Below are 14,463 nucleotides of genomic sequence, written 5' to 3'. Positions count from 1 at the left end.
GAACTGTACAAATGGATATGAAGTCATGAACTTTAGGACCTGACAGCAAACCTACACATGCTGGGGAGGTTGTCATGAGAGAATTTATTCCAGGCCCAAGAATGTCAGTGATGCCTTTACAACAGCAGGGCTAAACTCAGACAATTTACACAAGGATAAGGCGACCGTGGCTCAGGGGGTTGGGAATCGCATCTGTAACCGGAAGGTCGCCAGTTCGATCCCCGGGCTCTCTGTCCTGGTCGTTGTGTCCTTGGGCAAGACACTTTACCCTACTTGCCTACTGGTGTTGGCCAGAGGGGCCGATGGTGCGATATGGCATCCTCGCTTCTGTCAGTCTGCCCCAGGGCAGCTGTGGCTACAACTGTAGCTTCCTCCACCAGTGTGTGAATGTGAGAGGGAATGAATAGTGGTATTGTAAAGCGCTTTGGGTGCCTTGAAAAGCGCTATATAAATCCAATCCATTATTATTATTATTATTATTATTATTATTACATTGCTTCCTCTGTCCATCTCAGACCTCCTGACCAAATTACAAGAACCCTTTGTGGTTACATGGTGAGTGGGAGGGGTACCGCTAGACAGGTGTGGAGCCACACAGATACACCTCAACCTCCTAAAAAATGGAGAAAAGCAGAATCCGTTTGTCTGGTGAGTGTGGTGGAGGTTAGATATGAACTGGGGCTGCAGGTACCTCTCATTGGGATAACCATGTCACACCAGCCCAGTGAGCGGATGTTGCTGCATTCCAACATGTGTTTTGCACACGTGTTCTCTCCCCTGCCTGGTCACTACATACTTGAAGATCACCATGTTGAAATGCACCCAGGCATCACAGTGAGCTCCTATAGATAACCTGAACATAAAAGGCAAACGGTTCAGAAGGAACTGGTTGCTAGAGATACCTTTGGGGGCTGGCTGGTTACTGCCGGAGGTTTGTACTGGGTTTTGTATAACAGGGCGATAGATCTTGTACAATGGACAGAGTACTACCAGGCGACTGCCCAGTCGTGTGCCTCAACAGGAAGCTATCCGGTCGTTCAGTCTGACGTCACTAGCCGTGTCTGGGCCTAAACTCCGCTGCAGCTCCATATATCAAACGATCACTATGGCATTACTGAGAGTTAAAAACTGTCTAAAGTCTTTCATCTTTAATAAAATGATCAGCGTTCTGCTCTACCAGGTGTAACAATTGAGTTTAACATCCAGGCATCCATGAAAACAGAATTTATGACATTTAACGGAGTTAGAAGTTAGCAGGGAGTTAGCTCGCTAGCTTCTATCTAAATACAATATAGCATGTCCTGACTGCGGGGTTTTGGAAACAAATTCAAACGTACAGCTCTGTTATCACTTCCAACATAAATGAAGACAGAAAACTAAACAGCAGTGACGTTTGTAGGGTTACTGAAGTTTGGCTAGCTGGTATATAATGATGTGCTACGTGACCGCTAGCGACACAGCTATTTTAGCATAATATAAACAAGCTAACTTTTTTTCCACTGGATAAAAGTTAACGTGAGTGTTCTCGGTGGTCAGAAACAAATGTAATCGCATGGCAGGATGCTGTAAAAGGACCAAACTTCAGCCAGGAGAACAACTGAGATAATCCATCCACAATACGAGGTTAGTCATTCATATACTGCTGCATGGGCTGAGCTGCAGTTACATCCTAAGGTTTTAAAAACTGAGCTTAAATAAATGATTAGCGGTAATAAAAGCCGAGGGAGGTCAACAGTGATCACTGACTGTTTTAGGAGCTTTTTGAGATCAAATAGAAGAAAATACATAACATTAAACATGTTAACAACACAAAAGCCATATTAAACACAGACTACTTTAGGCCCGGAAGTAGGATTCGTCACGTCATCACTTAACGACCGGATTAGAGTGTAAGACCCACTACAACACTCTGGAAAATGTGTGGTGGGTGGTTGACTCTCTTCATTATTACCTCCTGAGATGCCCATTCACCTTCTGACAATGGCTGAACTCATTGTGCAAATGTCCTGTTTATAAGATGGGGGAAACCTGCAGTCAGCTGAGACTGAAGGAGTCACTTGGATGAGTGATGAAATGTTTCTCCCACTGAAAACGTCCAGATGAACAGAATCAACCTTTCTGGGATTTACTTACCTGGATGATTGAACATGCACCAAGGTCATTTGGTTCTCCCCACTATATTTGCAGTATCAGATTTTTTTAAATCTCAAGATAATCAAGCTAACTAGGAAAGATGCAACAAATTAACATAATCAGTGGAACTTTAGTTCTGTAAGTCACCATCTTGATTTTAAAAGAATGCAGTCAAATGGACAGAAAATGTGCAGATGTGCTCCAGTCTGTGTGCCAAATGATCCTTGGCCGAGATACCTCAAGTTGTTCCTGATGTGTTCATTGGAATATGAATGTTAGAAAGCACTTGCATGTAAACGTGTGTGCATGAATGACGTGTTAAGGCGAGTGCTCTAGAAGAACCGTGCTACATATTTACCATATTCCATGAATCAAAACGAAGTCTGTACCTGGTGTTGATACAGACTATGGTTTAACTGCATAGATGCAGATATAGAAAAAATATCTGTAGTCTGTGCAAGATCCTTTACCTGTCTGCAAAATCACGACTTTCTATTCATTTCATTTGGCCTTTACATGGTGAACATTTCAGCTGCATCAAGTTGCTGCTGTTAACCATATCAGTGCCAGGAAAGCAGCTACGTCTGCCATCAAAATAATAGCTCATCATCAGACATCAAACACACGTGAGCCCAAACCTCTCAGGTTTAAGGAAACCTTTCTGTCTTCATGCTTTCCCCTCAATCAGTTGGAATGCTTTTGTCACTTTTTTTCAAGTCAAATGTGAAAGTCAAAGTGAATACAATTCTTTCCTCCTCACTCTAATCTCACTATATTTATTGGAAGTGGTGTGAACTGACTGAAATTGTAGGACGACGGCTGCGATGGTTCAATGTTATAATACTTAGGTTAGCTTAGCTGTTGCAATGCTTAAAGTGTTTGACAAAGGCAGCTGATAAGCACTTATCTCCTGGGAACCTTTAATGCCTGGAGAAGTCCTGGCAGTCAGTTTAATAGTCATTAAAGTGTCTGGATCAAGAGGTGGACCTCTAGACTGACAATATTCACTTCAGAGAAAAACCCAACAATGTAATAACCCCCAATGAGCAAGCACTTTGGCGACAGTGGGAAGGAAAAACCAGGAAAAACCAGGAACACAAGCTTTCACTAATCACAGCGTTGTTTTCCTGCTGAGTTTCTGACTTTCAGACTCGCACCCATTTCCCCTTCACCCGACAGAGCCTGTCCATCTTTTATATACAGTTTTTTCTGACTTCCTCATGGTGCCATTGTTTCACTGTTACTGTGAAGACGTGACAGAAAAATCATGGCATAGTACCTGGGATTACTGTACTTGTGAAATACTTTCTGGAACTGAAGCTACTGATAAAAGTGCAACTGGAACATCAAAATGAAAAACAAACACAAGAACAAATAGGACAATCTCCAAATGTGACACAGTCCAAACAATAGTAATCTTGAATATAGCAGCCTGCTCAAATAAATGAATTTTGTAAAGACAAAACATTTAAGAATGTAAAAATATGGCAATGAAAACATTCAATGGGTTACAGAGAAAGTGATTTTAATATATGGTTCATCTGTCTCCTGTAGTGCCTGGTCATCAACATTTTATACTGAAAGGTGAGACCGGTAGTGGGACCGCCTGTGTCACCCTGTAGCTTCACACAGCAGCCCCTCCCTTTACCCCATTCATTCCTGTGCAGTGTTTTATACTGAAAGGTATAAGATGCTAATTCACACAGCGATTTGTACACGCGTGAGCGGGCAGCAGAGCAGAGACTGCGCTCTCAGCCTGTAATCAGCTTCATGCGATCCGGACTTTCCGCTCCAGCAGTTTCTACAGCCGATGACTGACTGCAGGTGAGCAGACTTGTGTCGCCTGTTGCTCCTGTGTCCGTCTCCGCTGTGTTACGTGCGGACTACCCGTCCTCAGTCAAGGCCGCTGCTTTCATCAATGTTTGCATGGAAAAGAAATGTTTCTTTTTTTAATGTATGATTACTGTGTGATGTTATATAAAACCGCCTGTGTGCTTGTAGTCTTATCTTACAATTCGATTATGAAAGCTTTGAATTGGTGTAGGCAGTTCAGGTAGGGTGATGCGTGATATTTTCACAAGGAACGTCGTGCCAGACGCCATTAAAAAAATAGACTTTAATGTTTATTCTTGTAATTATCTGGGCAGCTTTGCGCATTAAAGTTCATTCGCACGCCATTCAAGAGTAGCGACACCACACATTCATTCGGCTTTCGAGAAAATAGCGAGAAGCTGTTTATTTTTTTGCATAATTTCAACTTTATTCCGGCTAAACCCGCAATTTGCTGCGATCTTTTCTGGGTACACGCACCTCGGATGGCGGTAGCTGTCGTCTATCAGTATTAAAGTTCAAATAATTAGTAAATAACCGCTGCTGAGTCTGGTGTGCGTCGACTTATGCTAATATCTCGCTGATGGATCTATTGCACGGTTATTCGTTTGCAAAAACCAGGCAGCGTAAAGTTGGGTAAAGATGGGTTTGGAATATTCAGTTAAATCAAACGGGAGAAACGACAAGCTGAGAGCTTTCAATGTATGCAGCAGTTCAAGCGTTTTTACGCGCATGGCAACAGCTGGATCTTACTGGGATTGTGTATCTCAGACTGCAGGTGTATGTATATATATATATATATATATATATATATATATATATATATATATGTATATATATATATATGTATATATATATATATATATGTATGTATATATATGTATGTATGTGTATGTATATATGTATGTATATATATGTATGTATATATATGTATGTATGTATATATATATATGTATATATGTATGTGTATATATATATATATATATGTGTATGTGTATATATATATATATATGTGTATGTGTATATATATATATATATATATGTATGTGTATGTATATATACATATATATATGTGTGTGTATGTATATATATATATATGTGTGTATGTATACATATATATATATATATATATATATATATATATATATATATATATATATATACACACACATATATGTATATATGTGTGTATATGTGTATATATATGTATATATGTGTATATATGTGTGTGTGTGTGTGTGTGTGTGTGTGTGTGTGTGTGTGTGTGTGTGTGTGTGTGTGTGTATTACTCATATCTGGGTAGTCCCCTAATCATTAGTAGAGACACAATCTCATATCATAATGTCAGCTGCAAGCTTTAGACATGTGACATGAGTAACTTTAAAGTAGTCACTTTTGCATTGCCCCTGTGGGGTGTGCCCCCTCTGTGGGGTGCACTGGGTTGTTTATCACGTGGGTTGTTAATGAATCATTACAGTGCAGTGAGGAATTTTGTTGATATTAAACATCTGAGATGTTCGTTTAGCTTTGGTCAATATATGGAAATGTTAGTGCGGTGAAGGATGATCCAAAATACGTACACAGAGAGGCAGGTGGAGTTGAACAGGGGAACCCTTTATTGGGCTGTATGACAGAGACAGTATGGCAATAACATCTCACTCTGACAACAGAAGGATATCACTTTAAAGGAAACGCCTGGCAACAAAATGAGACACAGATGAACAGAATGTAACTGATGAGACAGGTGTAAGCAAACCTAACACAGCTGAACCAAATGAAAATCCGAAAATTGAGAGTAAGACCCACAGGCTTGATAAAAACCTCTACGCTAAACAGAGACTAGAGGAAAGAAACACAGAGACAGGGAGAAAGCTGACACAAAATTTAATTCAGACCTGAGAACTAGAAGCAAAGTTAGTTATACTGAAGAACTAGAAATTAATTTGCTTCGCAAACCCAAGATCAAACAGGAACCTACAAAAACTCAGAACCAACAGTCAACACCCATTAAGGTCCATGGGCTGTTGAGGGGAGGAGGTAATTTATGATGTTCATGTGTCAGAATAATTTTCCATATTGTTGTTTTAGTATTAAAAGCTCAGCCAGTCTTAGTAATTAAAAACAACTTTAGAAAACTGAAGGTAATAGTTTTGATTTGAATCAGTTTTTCATTAGCAAGCTAAAGCCATGTGATGGCTAGGTTAGGTTTTCTCTAGGTCATCTGGGGATCTCCGGATGTTTCTGAACAATAAAAAAGGAAGAAACTGAGATTCTGGGTCAGATTCTCTGTGTTGCTAGATCAACACTAGCAACCTGTAAATGTAAAGAAGGTTTCTTCACCTGCACGATCGAGTAAGCATCGAGATGAAGAGCAGTTCAGAGTCAACTTTGATATTAATGCAATTTATTAATTCATTTTTGTTCTCACGTGTTTTCCTTGACTTGCTCACTATTGTTATATCTGTTGGAAAATCTTGCACAAAAAGACTTGTGTTTTAGAATATATACTTAGAATATATATATTTAGAATATATGTCTGGGCTTTTTAATCGTATCAATGATAAATCAGTTCAAATTACTGTCACTGAGTTAAATATGTCCTTTATAAGGGCTACGTTAAAAAGCACTGCAGATTCCTTTATTTCACTGCTCATACATAGAATAATTCACCATAATCATCATTGGTTCAAATTCATGGTTTAAATACAACAGTTTAGTTTAGAGCTGGTGCCTAAACTAATATCTGTATCTGAACTAAAGAAGTTATACATGAAGATGTGAAAAAAGTAACAATTTTTACTGAAATCCAGCTGACAACTACAGGGACATAAAGGGTAGTCCCAAACTGTCACAGGGTAGTTGATGGTTGATTACTTTTTTGTTACAGTTAATTGTATTCTAATTTTTGCGTCATAACTTTTGCACTGTCCACTTCCTGCTGTGACAAAACAAATTTCCCACGTGTGGGACTAATAAAGGTTATCTTATCTTATCTTATCAAAAATGAATATGATACCAATATTTAATCAGCACCTGAAGCTTCAATTGAATGAATTAGTGGTTATTAAAAGATGTTTCAATGACAAGCGTTTCATGCAAGAGTAAAAAGTAGGGGTGCAACGATACACAAAATTCACGGTTCGGTTCGATACTTTGGTGTCACGGTTCGATATTTTTTCGATACAAAAAATGTTAATGCCTTTTTAATTTTTCATTTATTAAAATTATAAATATATATTTTAACTCAAAAGTACAGTTTTTAAATTTAATGTTGCTGAAACAAAAAAGTAATAAAAAAAAAACTATCTGATGGAGGAATCACTCATCTTTGGAAAAGAGAGTTTATTACAGAGAAATGGCTCTTTCAAAATAAAAGCTATACTATACGCTTCTTCTGGGCTATATTCTCAGCAGCATATTAAACATATCAGGTCCCCATAAGGAGAATCCTGTGCTAACGGCTGTCTAAATGACTCGGGTAAAGTTTGTAGCATGCCTGCTTGTTGTTTTTGTCTGCTTCCACTTGTCTTTGCACTAGGATGCTGTCGGAGTAAATGTGCAGTCATATTCGTTGTGTTCCCACTAGTGCTGTCAGCGTTAATCTGAAATGACGTTAACGCCACAACACGGCAAATCTCCGTTAACGAGCTACCGCGGATCGCCCCGTGCGTGGGGCTGGACGGCCAACACGTTAACGAGCTAACTGCGCTAACACACTAGCTCCCACCCATGTAATTGAGCATTGCGTGGCACATCCAACATACTGTTTTACTTTAGTCCATGACGCGCTTACCTTCAGGGTCATACGTCACATGAAGACCAAAATAGTTCCAAACGCCAGATCTGAATGAGGGTGGGGGAGGCTCAATTTGACATGTTGCAACTAGCTTAGCTTCTGTCTTGCTAGCTTGCCCTGCGCTCAGTGGATCTGCGCTCGACAGTGCAGCCTAGGCGGAGTAGTCGAGCGCAGATCCACTGAGCGCTCAACACAGACAGCATCGTCAGAAGGAAAATTGATAAAATAAATTAAAAATTTTGCATTGTTCGATACCGAACCGAAAGCACTGTATCGAACGGTTCAATATCGATACGAGTATCGTTGCACCCCTAGTAAAAAGTGTGACAGCAAACCCCAGTCTATCCTAGTTCATAATTACAATAATGTATTTATTGCATTTTGCTGATTAATTTGCACTGGCTAAGAATATTTGGCAAATTTTTAAAAGGTTTTAAGAAAAGACTTCCTTAAATGTAAAAATACATTTGAAAAATCTCAAATACAGTGAAGTCAAATAAAACGAGGTAAACTTGCATAAAATAAAAATAATTTGCACACTGTCTTTTTTTGGGTGGAGGTTTGTATTAAAAGTAAGAGGCAAAAAGAGTTCTGATATCTCCAAGCTGAGGCAATGTGTGCTTGGTGTGAAGTCAAACTAGTGAATGAGTGAATTAGTATGTGTAAGTATTCAAAAGAGCAAGTGGAGGCTGCACTGACACAGAACATAGAACAACAGAACAGTTTGTCCTGTGATTTGATGCAGTTTTGTGCTCCTGAAAACAGACATGATGGTGATGTTGTAGATGTTAATAATTAAAGGTAGTAATAATTCAGTGTGAAACCCAACAGCTCCAGGTCTTTAGCTCAGTTTTACTGGCCTGTGGACCTTTTTTTTGTTTCACTTTAAATCTGAAAAATGATGTTACATATGCTAGTCAAGGACACCCCACCCCCCCTTTAGATGAACCCCTGCTTGTTGCAGGTATTATGTGATAGAACAGTGAACCAGCTGTCCTCAGGAAGCAGCCTAATTTAAACATGGTATGTCAACAGTTGGTCATTAATAATGTAGTCTTAGTCTTACTGTAGATACTGTGGATGGAGCAGCTCCAAAGTTCTCTTTTCGTCGTGTCGCAGTTTGTTAAACAGATGGTTTGATGAAGGACTCAAAACACCTTTTTTGCCACTAAAGGTTCGAATGGTGATGACAGGAACAGGCGTTTGTTAGGGCAGGGAAATATGGCCAAAAATATTTATCACGATATACATTTGAAAATTTGTGCTAACGATATAAGTGACGATATAATTGACACGAGACAAAATTCTTTACAACTCCACAACTTTATTAGTGCAAAAAAACCCCATCAATGTATTTTCACTTAAACAAGCAGCTGTTTGTTGCATTAAAGTTTTATAAAAATGTAACAGTGCAAATGCAAATTCCTTGCTGACAGTTTAACCAAAAGGCATTTCCAGTGGAAACTGGCCGACACATCCTCAGCATAACCATGTATAATATCCACAGAACTTAAAAAGAGGTTATACACACACAACACAGTAATATTATGTTGAAGCACAGTACGTATCACTCCGCGAGGCTCCGCCTACGACAGCTGTAATGCTCCGACAATCCATCAAGCGGTGCGACTTCGTAGCTTAGCAAAGTCGTACTGAAACATTTGACAGATTTTCGAGCACCGTGTACATAAAATCGTTTCGAGGTCAGTAAACACAACCAGAGTTCATACATAAGGCACACGGGATTATAAGGGGCTCTGTCGACTTTCAGAAAAATCAAAGGATTGATTTTAAGTGCGCCGTATTTTCCAAACAATACACGACGGCCTGCTAGCATGCGCTACCAAAAATAGTGCTTTGCACCAGTGAACCATTTTTACAAACCAGTTCTGGTTCATCGGTTTCATTCCACGATCCGCTTTCGCCCTTCTCATTTCCGTCGCCGCCATGGTTTTTCTGCCATGTTCGTATGAAAACAAAGGCTCTGCACATGTGCGTTTTACCCATATTCTATCGCCATATTTCATTTTCATTTCTTGGTAACGGCTCCGCTTCTCTGCTCTTCGCGGATGTTGTGTAGACAGACAACATCATCATCAATGCTCCTGTTGTGTTATCAGTTTTTACAAACTGGGTTTGATGTTTTTAATCATTTTGTAGATGAGGCCTAACGAGCGTAGTACAGGTTTAGACTGCCAAGCTGGCACATGTGGTGATTTAAACCCATTTCGACAGGCTGTGCACACATTTACTCACTGACATTCAAACTCTAAAGTCTGTGATTCTTAAATTTTGCAGATTTCATAGAAATCTCTTCTTTTCTATGTTAAGCCCAACATCAGTTCCATGAGAAAGCAGACTTCCCTGTGTAAAAGCCCCTCACGTATACAGGCACACCGCTCTTCCTCCTCCCTGCTCTGCTTCATCACGTGAATAACCAGCAAGACCAGAAGGCATTGTGCAGACACATACAGACTGCAGTAAGTGGCACACAGAGAAAAGAGCGTGAAGTTATTTTTACTGCTTTAATTTAAAAGGTTGCAAACTGTGATGTGTGTAAAGAGTATCTGCTACCGTGGCAACCGATTTTTTCACAGATACAAAACACGTACGTATACGGGAGCCATGACTGACGTGTAAAATCCATCTTCAGCTAATGTTCATTTTAAAAGTGCAGTTGGACTGATTACCTATACACTCTATTCAGACATTCAAATAATATATACAGCTGAAAATTGTTTAATGAATTATTTTATTGGAAATAAAAACATATCTCAAACCTGAAATAAAAATAGATAATTGTAATAACTTTGTGTTAGCTGTGAAAGCAGCACTAGAATAAAATTCAACTTAGTTTCATGTATATAGTGCTAAATTACAGCAAACCCCAACAGTCGGACACCCCCGTGAGCGTTGGCGACAGAAAGAAACCTCTGGTGGAATCAGGCTGGGTAAGGGCCTGCCATCTGTCACGACAGGTTGGGGATGATAAGAGGGCAACGCTGTGGAAGAGAGAGAGGAATAATAACTAATGATTCAATGCAAAGTTGTGTACGAATATATGGAGAGTGAAAAGAGCAGAGTAAAGAAGAAACACTCACTGGCCCATGGAAGCCCACAGAAGGCCGGGTTCAGGGTCACCTTCATCAAACAGAAAGTTCAACTCATAATCTTAAAAGTAGAGAGCAGACAGGCGGCCTGTCTCCTGCATCTGGCACAGAAAACGAACTGCTGTTCAGAGAAGAAGCCAGTTCCAAGAAATCAAGAAATTCATTAGTGACAGTAATCATATTTCTGCTTTTCTACATATTTGGCAAGAAACCTGGTAAATAAATACTAGAATCAGTCCTGGTTTTTAACATAAACATAATCAGCTAATTATCCAGTCTTTTAATAGTCATGAAAATATGTTCAGATCTAGCGTACTGATGATGCATTCACCTCATAAATCACGACTCACTGCTCTCCCAAACATGACCGTGCATAGGCTTCCCTTATATGTTAAAAGTATCTTTATCTCTGATACTGTCCTTGTATTTACTTGCTATCAGATTGATACCAAATTTTGAAGTATCGCACTCCATTAACAGAGAATCAGAGTTCAACCACTGTGGTTGCAAATGTGACCTCATTTCTCGATGGTGCGACTAAAAAGATTCTAAGTGGCACCGGTGTGACCAGCTGTTTGAGTGAAGAAAGTCTCCGTGTGGTCAACAACAGACAAACACACATTATGCCCATATCGTGGTCTAAACCAATCAGAGATAGTCAGGGGTGGGACCTCTGATTGGCCGTGGTCCAGATATTCCTGTCAGCCTACATGTATGTATGTTTGAAAGCGGATAGACAGGTGAGTAGTAGGGGTGGGTTTCAAGAATCGATTTTCCGATTAGAATTGATTTTAGCTTGAATAATGCGACATTGATTCATTAAATCCTGAATCGATTGTCCATCCATCCATCCAGCCATCTTCATCCGCTTTATCCGAGGCCGGGTCGCGGGGGCAGCAGCCTAAGCAAAGAGGCCCAGACCTCCCTCTCCCCAGCCACCTCCTCCAGCTTATCCGGGGGAACACCAAGGCGTTCCCAGGCCAGCCGAGAGATATAATCTCTCCAGCGTGTCCTGGGTCTGCCCCGGGGCCTCCTCCCGGTGGGACATGCCCAGAACACCTCACCCAGGAGGCGCCCAGGAGGCATCCTTGTCAGATGCCCGAACCACCTCAGCTGGCTCCTTTCGATGTGGAGCAGCAGCGGCTCTACTCTGAGCCCCTCCCGGATGGCCGAACTTCTCACCCTATCTCTAAGGGAGAGGCCAGCCACCCTTTGGAGGAAGCTCAATCGATTGTATTAAATGTATTTTGCCAGAAACGCCAGAAGCTCACAAAACTATTTAAACAACCACCAAACAGCCAAAACAGTAAATGAGAGCACCACACAAAGACATGAACACAAAGTGTGGACGTCGGGGCTGAAAGCCGACAGCTCAAACCAGAATGTACTTCAAGAACAGTTTCTCACCTCAAATCTGTGTTTTCTGCATTATTCGTTTGCTTGTCGCGCACCGGTCTGTTGTTGTGTACAGAGCTGACGGCCGCTGTTTGTTTTTCTTTTCCACAAAAATGACCTCCAACAAGAAAGCCTCATTTCTGCTGTTCAATACTGAAGAAATTTAAACTTTTTAAAATGATGCCAAATTGCAAAACGCTTAGCCGTGTCTCTAATCAAACCTCTGTAACACTTACTTCACTTCAGCAGCATTCACATGTTGATTCATGGTTTTGTTCAGTTTCTGTTCTACTGCAGAATATTTTTAAGGTTATCTGCTACAGAAAACCTGGCCAGGAAAATCTGCTTCATGTTTTTCTGTTTTATCCTCAGTTACTTTGACACAAAGGCCTCTGCTGTGATGTTTGCATCTCTGATGAAGTCTCACAAGTGTCAGTACTGATAAATGATCAGAATTATATTTCTGAATGTCTGAGTCAAAATTGAATCGAATCAGGACCTTGTGAACCGGAATCAAATGGATTATAGAAAGATACCCAGCCCTATGAGCAGCCTAGGCCTGACAGAAGTGGATGTAGCTGTGGGTAAAGAGAAAAGATGAAAAGAACGATCGGTAACTTTTGTTAAGTTAAGGCCTGATCCATCTAAAATTCAAAGTCAGTGCTCTGACATGGAGCCATCGACCTCTCTGGTCCAGAGACGGCATCACATAATGAGCCACACACGATCGACTCCGAGCCAGAGCCCAGTGAAAGTAAAACGGGGAAAGTTTATACATTTGGAACAGAGTGGCTTGAGCAGTCTCCCTGGCTAAGATAGAGTAAAGCTGACAACATGATGCACTGCATTTACTGTCGTGAGTGTGGAAAGACCACAGCCGCCAGTACTGCATTTGTGACTTGTGCTGATAAAGCACAGTGTATCCAGAACACATTATATGCTGCGATAAATGCACTGCCCAAGTGTCCCCTCTCCCCACGGCCTTTCAGCAGCAGGCAGCAGCAAACAGGTCGTCAGAGGAGCCGATGTGATGATTAAGTTTAACATTGTCTACAATATTACCAGCGTGCCAAAGCACTTTATGCACAAGCACTTTTTCAGTAACTTATCTTTCTTGTAGAAATGTGCTCCAAATAAAGAACTTTGTGTTGACAAGATTGTTAGTTAATCATTTACAAATCAATGTTGTCTGTATGGACAGCAATTTCCCCCCCAGAAAGTGCACGTGCCTGTGGTGTTAAGCGATGCGGTTGAACAATTTGGGTGCACCTAAGAAAAAGAGTTAGGCACACCAGTGCAACCGTGGCAAAAAGTTAGTCTAGAGCTAGGGCTGCTCGATTATGGCAAAAATGATAATCACGATTATTTTCACTGAAATTGAGATCACGATTATTTGACGATATTTATTTAACCCTTTAAGACCTACTATAGAACCAAGTCCACCAGAGCTTATATATATATATTTACATGCTGTAGTGCCATTTGTGGGAGCATTTCAAGTTGCTATACATCAATACAACTGTTATAGCCCATATTTTAATAATATGTATGCATTAAGTCCATAGTAATTACATAAATTGCAAAAAAGTGCAATAAACTACAAAAAAAATTGAAAATCGCTTTTGTTTTGTTTACATATATTTCTACTTGGAGAAATTTAAGAGGTTTATCCCTCAAAACTTTAAATACAATAAAGTTGCAAAAAATAGTTTACAACAACAGGAAATTTATTTTGAGTGTCTTCATAGTTTTATTTTGGAGATACAGCAATTTTTATACACTGCAGGAAAAACAAAAAACAATCCTATGATGCAAATTTGCAAAGAAAACAGCAGGTGCATCATTTCACTGTGGGAAGTGTTACGAACAGCTGATAGGAACGGCAAAGCGTGTTTCTGGAATATTATGTTTTTGTTCCTGCAAGCGCTTTTTATGCAATTTTTGCAAAGCTATATGTGGAAGGAAACCGTGACCGAGGACAAGCTGATGGCATCAGATGTAAGTACAACTCCTCCGGTTTCATATGCAAAACAAATTATTGCGCTAGCTTACACGGTTCAGGTTCTACAGGGATTTAAAAATAGTTACGCAAAACGGAGCGTGCTGCTCTGACCGGCTTTAAAGGGTTAACAATGACTTTTAAAAAATAATATAAAATAGTGTGCAACACCACTGAAGTTTTTTTTTAAACTCTCTTTT

At 40.1% G+C, this 14,463-nt stretch overlaps 1 protein-coding gene across 3 annotated transcripts in view; it reads left to right on the top strand.

Moving 5' to 3' along the window:
• The first annotated feature begins 3,777 nt into the window (after positions 1-3,777).
• Positions 3,778-14,463, top strand: part of lrrc3b (leucine rich repeat containing 3B) — a 35,820-nt gene continuing 25,134 nt past the window's right edge. For 2 of the 3 annotated variants that reach the window (XM_085446331.1, XM_085446329.1), the window contains exon 1: positions 3,778-3,957. The gene's annotated coding sequence lies outside the window, so the exon portion shown is untranslated. Of the gene's footprint in view, positions 3,958-10,094; positions 10,240-14,463 lie in introns of those variants that run through there. The other variant, XM_085446332.1, reaches the window with a different exon arrangement.

This window comes from Copadichromis virginalis, linkage group LG22, assembly GCF_057382275.1.
Source record: "Copadichromis virginalis isolate Kocher_CV1m ecotype Utaka linkage group LG22, C_Virginalis_male_GT1.1, whole genome shotgun sequence".
Lineage (NCBI taxonomy): Eukaryota > Metazoa > Chordata > Actinopteri > Cichliformes > Cichlidae > Copadichromis > Copadichromis virginalis.
Note: the sequence above shows the minus strand (reverse complement) of the source record. Positions and strands in the feature narration are given on the sequence as shown.